The 6,750-nt window shown below is 45.7% G+C and overlaps 1 long non-coding RNA gene across 1 annotated transcript; it reads right to left on the bottom strand.

The window, feature by feature from the left end:
• Window positions 1–1,565: 1,565 nt before the first annotated feature.
• LOC131449245 (uncharacterized) lies at window positions 1,566–4,632 on the bottom strand. Its single transcript, XR_009234257.1, has 3 exons — window positions 4,523–4,632; window positions 4,334–4,405; window positions 1,566–1,690 (listed from the first exon to the last, which is right to left on the bottom strand). It is a non-coding gene; the product is annotated as an uncharacterized LOC131449245 (long non-coding RNA).
• Window positions 4,633–6,750: the final 2,118 nt, after the last annotated feature.

The raw sequence follows: 6,750 nt of genomic DNA, 5'->3' as shown, positions 1-6,750 counted from the left end.
TTTAGGAAACCAATTAAGTCTATTAACTCAAACAATTTAAGCATACAAAAGTATTTGATTTGAGTACAAGTAACTCAAGTATTTGTTGTTAAAGTAACTTGGGTAAAGTGCATTGTACTAATTCCATTCAGTTAATGAAAACTACTAAGTATGTGACACTTATGTGAAACGGATTTATCTGAACTGAAATGATCTTCTTTATACAAATGTTAATACTTAAGTTGAATTGACTCTTTTCTTTCTACTAAATCAAATTATTACATTCTACTTCTGACAACTTCAAATGGAGAGCGTAGATCAGTGTGTGAGCCATTAAAACCTGATTGTGAGGACCAGAGACACATGGTGAGTTTCAAAGGGAACTCCTGCAGGAACCTGATCTTCATTCACTACTGCCACCAGGGCCACTGCCCCTCTTGGGTTGCTTCCAACTCATCCTGAAAAGGGAACAAACACATGTTCAGTGTTTTCAGTCTATTCAGACAAATCATTCAACTTAAAAAAGAAAACATGATGTCATCATCACTACTTGCGATGCAATAGTCAAATAGAAGCACTGTCAATAAAAAGGTAAACATGTTGCATGTATTATTTGTGAAATGTGGCGTTGTTTGTAGTTTAGTGTGTTTCCGCGTTTTCACGGCAGGGATGGCGTCTGCTGAGACGCTGGTTCCGCGGCTGCTGTGCGTTTGGCGCTGCGGCGGCGGTACGTGTCGTGTTTGCACTGACTGTGTGCCCCGCCGCGCGGCTTAAGTGAGGACCGACACGCGCCGGGCCGAGGTGGGATCTCGGTGCCGTGTGCTGTGGCTGCGGTACGTGTCGCAACTGAGGAGCCTGGTGGTTCAGCGGCAGCGGTGCGCCGGAGTGTGGATATGGAGTGGCTCGGGAACAAACACATGTTCAGTGTTTTCAGTGTATTCAGACAAATCATTCAACTTAAAAAAGAAAACATGATGTCATCATCACTACTTGCGATGCAATAGTCAAATAGAAGCACTGTCAATAAAAAGGTAAACATGTTGCATGTATTATTTGTGAAATGTGGCGTTGTTTGTAGTTTAGTGTGTTTCCGCGTTTTCACGGCAGGGATGGCGTCTGCTGAGACGCTGGTTCCGCGGCTGCTGTGCGTTTGGCGCTGCGGCGGCGGTACGTGTCGTGTTTGCGCTGACTGTGTGCCCCGCCGCGCGGCTTAAGTGAGGACCGACACGCGCCGGGCCGAGGTGGGATCTCGGTGCCGTGTGCTGTGGCTGCGGTACGTGTGGCAACTGAGGAGCCTGGTGGTTCAGCGGCTGCGGTGCGCGTCGCGCCGTTGTGCGGATATGGAGGGTGCGCCTGTGCGCTGCGCCACGCCGCGCGGCTTAAGTGAAGACCGACACGCGCCGGGCCGAGGCGGGGCCGGGCGCACCGCACTTTTTTTATGAAGTTAATGTTGAGAATGTATCTTGAATGTATCTCGGTTTGCGCGGGCTCCGTGGCTGCTGTGCGCTCCGTGCGCTCCGCGGCTGCGGTTCCGGTGCCGTGCGCTGCGGCGGCGGTACCTCTCGTAACTGGGGAGCCTTGTGGTTCCGCGGCCGCGGTGCGTGTCCTCACTTAAACTGTGAGGACTGTACTCAGGCCAGTAAACTAACCTGATCTTCATTCACTACTGCCACCAGGGCCACTGCCCCTCTTGGGTTGCTTCCAACTCATCCTGAAAAGGGAACAAACACATGTTCAGTGTTTTCAGTGTATTCAGACAAATCATTCAACTTAAAAAAGAAAACACGATGTCATCATCACTACTTGCGATGCAATAGTCAAATAGAAGCACTGTCAATAAAAAGGTAAACATGTTGCATGTATTATTTGTGAAATGTGGCGTTGTTTGTAGTTTAGTGTGTTTCCGCGTTTTCACGGCAGGGATGGCGTCTGCTGAGACGCTGATTCCGCGGCTGCTGTGCGTTTGGCGCTGCGGTGGCGGTACGTGTCGTGTTTGCGCTGACTGTGTGCCCCGCCGCGCGGCTTAAGTGAGGACCGACACGCGCCGGGCCGAGGTGGGATCTCGGTGCCGTGTGCTGTGGCTGCGGTACGTGTCGCAACTGAGGAGCCTGGTGGTTCAGCGGCAGCGGTGCGCCGGAGTGTGGATATGGAGTGGCTCGGGAACAAACACATGTTCAGTGTTTTCAGTGTATTCAGACAAATCATTCAACTTAAAAAAGAAAACATGATGTCATCATCACTACTTGCGATGCAATAGTCAAATAGAAGCACTGTCAATAAAAAGGTAAACATGTTGCATGTATTATTTGTGAAATGTGGCGTTGTTTGTAGTTTAGTGTGTTTCCGCGTTTTCACGGCAGGGATGGCGTCTGCTGAGACGCTGGTTCCGCGGCTGCTGTGCGTTTGGCGCTGCGGCGGCGGTACGTGTCGTGTTTGCGCTGACTGTGTGCCCCGCCGCGCGGCTTAAGTGAGGACCGACACGCGCCGGGCCGAGGTGGGATCTCAGTGCCGTGTGCTGTGGCTGCGGTACGTGTGGCAACTGAGGAGCCTGGTGGTTCAGCGGCTGCGGTGCGCGTCGCGCCGTTGTGCGGATATGGAGGGTGCGCCTGTGCGCTGCGCCACGCCGCACGGCTTAAGTGAAGACCGACACGCGCCGGGCCGAGGCGGGGCCGGGCGCACCGCACTTTTTTTATGAAGTTAATGTTGAGAATGTATCTTGAATGTATCTCGGTTTGCGCGGGCTCCGTGGCTGCTGTGCGCTCCGTGCGCTCCGCGGCTGCGGTTCCGGTGCCGTGCGCTGCGGCGGCGGTACCTGTCGTAACTGGGGAGCCTGGTGGTTCCGCGGCCGCGGTGCGTGTCCTCACTTAAACTGTGAGGACTGTACTCATGAGTTTATTTGTCAATGTGTGCCGTGATTTCATAGCGCTGTCCACGGTGCTGAAATGAGCCTCGGTGTCGGCAGCGTCACAGGGTGACCTCATTTTATATTTCCAGATTGTGGCTATGTTTGCACTGAGTGTGTTTCTTTAATTTCAACAATGTAGCCATAATGGTCTCCAACAACGGTGAACAAAACAAACGCCACAGAAGCTGCAGTGCAAACTCCACCCACCTATAACTGCAGAGGAAAAACTACATGTCTACTATAAACTGCTTTCTATATTCCTTCCTGGTTGGATTTAAACACACATCTGCCAATTTATTAGGTACACATTTTCTGTTTATGAACACACTGATTGAAGGAGCCAATCACATGGCAGTAAGTCATTGCATTTAGGCAGGTAGACATGATCAGGACGCCCAAATCAAGTTCAAACAGACTATCAGCATTAGGAAGAAAGGTGATTCAAGGAGCTTTTAATGTGGCATGGTTACTGGTAGTATTTTTACAAACTGCTTGCACAACCACGGTGTGACAAACAGAAAATATCCAGTGATGCCATGTTGAGGTCAAAGATCAGCAGAAAGGCCATGCTAAGAAAGCAAAAGGAACTCAAATCAGCGCAACCAAAGTGTGCAGAACACCATCTGAAGGCACAACACATTGAACCTTGCCGAAAAATGACTGCCTCCGACGGGAACGCGCATCGGTTAAGAGGTAGTGAGCGTAGGTCTACTGGTAGATATAATACTGTATACAGGGTACACCCTATAAGTCGTTGTTTGAAGGAGCGATACTGACCAAATTCATTGTACATGCACCTGTTTTCCTCGACTGCTAATGCTGAAAAGATAGAGAATGTAAGCCCTAACAATCCAGAGTTACAGGGTGCAGTCACTTCTCGGCAGGCCCTGCCGAAATGTGACAGCACCCTGTAACTCTTTATTGCAAGAAGCAATATTGACCAAATTCACTGTACATGCACCTGGTTTCCTCTACTTTCCTCTCCTCTACTGATTCTTCCAATTAGCCACTCACAGTGTGACTCCTGGCTGCTGAGTTAGTTAGCACCAGTTAGTTACTAGAAACCCAAGCCTTTTTAGATGATTTATATTAATAAATACACCATTAAATAACGACTTAAGTGTCATTAATTATTTAAATTAATAAATAGCCTTTTCAATAATTACTTACATCACATTGGTTTTCTTAGGTTACAAAATACTGACCTGGGTTTTTTTCGTCATCACTTAGTAACAATAATAATAATAATAATAATAATAATAATAATAATATTCAGTGGAGCTCCACTTCAGGTTTTACTTGATACTCATTCCAAACTAAATGTTTATTTAAATATTAGTTTAAATGTCATATGATAAAAAAAAGTGTTAAAGTTTGAGTGTACACTTACAATTAAGTGTTAAGTGTGTTTGTTTCTGTTTGGTTGTGATGACTTTCTGTTGTACTCACACCATCAAACCGAATCCAGTTCAGTCCGTCCATGAATACCAGTCCGGGTTTTGTAGCAGGTTTGCGTTGATGCTGCAAACAGAGAGTGAGACACAAACAGGTGACTGTGATCGTTTCATTAAAGACAAGAGATGAGAAGAAGACTGATGTCAGTGAAGAAACAAGGAAACAAAGTAACGTCAAACTTACATCTGTGATCTGTCTGGTGCCCTATTAAAACTCTTTTCCAGATGAGGCATTGCTACAACGATGACTTTGACAGTGTGTGGGTGTCACCATCCTCTTTCACTCACTTGAGCTTCACTAAAGAGTGCAGGTCGTCTCTCTTTTAGTTCGGCAAGGAGGAGCTGAATTCACAGTTTCTTCATGCCCGAGTGCTGCATATGTTGATGGAGACCTGTGACATAAAACACAAAGAGCTACTGATGGTGCTACGTCTGTTTTTCACTAGACTACTCATAGATATCAGTACATCAACTGACAGTTAATGTATTATTTATTTGAACTTACAATTGTACATTTATATTCAAATACATACACAAATATGAAAGAACTGTACACTATAGTGGCGGTGATTGACTGAACATCATATGTTGGGTGCACATTTAAACACAGGATCCAGGCAGCTTTCCAAGTTGCAATATTTTATTTCCAAGTAAACGGTAGTCGGTGATGAGGGGTAATGGTGGATGATTCTGTCTATATGAAAATGATAAAGGAAATATTACAATCTAGAAAGTATCAAATATACAATAAGAAATGAGGTTGTCTTAGACTAACATCAATAATACATCCACTCTTACTTTCCTCTCTTTAGCAAAGGATTAAACTCAGGAATCTAGTATAATGACACACAAGCAATAAGTAAGTCTTCATACAAGATGTAGTATCAACCAAATGAAACATTAAATGAGTGAACGTCCATAAAACTCACAGCCAGTGTCCCTTTGTTCTCGTGGATTGTTTGGAGGGAAAATAGGGGGGTCAAAGGGCGGAAGGGGCGGGTTATATAGGATTAGGGGTGTGGTCCAGGTAGGTGTGCCAGTGATGAGGCAGGTGAGGAGGAGACTTGGGATTTTAACAAATACATATACAATGGCCGTGCCACTTTAATATAAACCTAAAATTCGAAGGTAAAATCAATTATTAGTAATAATATACAAAGTGTTTACATTAAAAACAAAGTAACACGTCAACCACAAATCTATGGATCACACCAAGCATCTGAGAGACGTCTGAGCCAGCGGATCATTTCATCAGGACAGGCCGAGGTAACGCTGCTCTGCCCTGGGCACTGTGAGCACCGAGCGTCCGCAGAGGTTGGAGCTGATCACCTCCGACAACGTACCGCGCTGAAATCAGTTCCAGGTTGGATATTCAACAGACATTCGCTCCAGATCCAACGGCACCCTCCTCCTTCTCCACCCCGAGATAGGTGCACGATCACGGCTTGTACAAAGTCCGACCCATCGCTCTCAACAACCGTGGTCTCATTTAGGGACCATCAACGAATTACCGTTAAAAATGGATTAAAAAAAATTATGGGAGGTACTAAAATGGAATAAAAAGAGGTGTGTCCTGACTAGGCAGTCTAGTTCTATGTTGCTGCACTGTTTTGGAATCTTTAGGGTCACATGGCCTGAGCGCGATTGAGATAAAATGCTAATATTTGCATTAAAGAAATGATTGAAAGTAAATCAAGTATTTAAATGGAATATAAAGAGGTGTGTCCTGACTAGGCAGTCTAGTACTATGTTTGTACACTCATTTGGAGTCTTTGGGTCACATTGCCTGGAAGCTATTGAGCTAAAATGCTAATATTTACATTATTAAAATTATAAAAAAAATAAATGAGGTAATTAAATATTAGTTTAATGTCATATGATCAAAATTAAAGTGTTAACGTTCGACTCTACACTTAGATTCAAGTGTTAAGTGTGTTTGCGGTTTGTTTCTGTCTGGTTGTGATGACTTTCTGTTGTACTCACGCCAGTAAACCGAATCCAGTCTGGGGTTTGTAGCAGGTTTGTACTGTAGCAGGTTTGCATTGGTGCTGCAAACAGAGAGTGAGACACAAACATGGGGCTGTGATGGTTTCATTAAAGACAAGAGATGAGAAGAAGACTGGAGTCAGTGAGAAAACAAGGAAACAAAGTAACGTCAAACTTACGTCTGTGATCTGTCAGCATCTCCTCTCCCTCTGGTGCGGCTGTCAACACAGGAGTTTAAATATTGGCACAATGGTCAGCCAATCAGGTGTGAAAGCTTGAAATGTTTGGGGCGGGGCTTATTATTGAAAACATGTGCGCTGTGACTGAGGAGCCTGGTGGTTCAGTGGCTGCGGTGCGCGTTGAGCCAGAGTGTGGATATGGAGTGTGCGCCTGTGTGCCGCGCCACGCCGCGCGGCTTAAGTGAAG

This window comes from Solea solea, assembly GCF_958295425.1.
Source record: "Solea solea chromosome 4 unlocalized genomic scaffold, fSolSol10.1 SUPER_4_unloc_18, whole genome shotgun sequence".
NCBI lineage: Eukaryota > Metazoa > Chordata > Actinopteri > Pleuronectiformes > Soleidae > Solea > Solea solea.
Note: the sequence above shows the minus strand (reverse complement) of the source record. Positions and strands in the feature narration are given on the sequence as shown.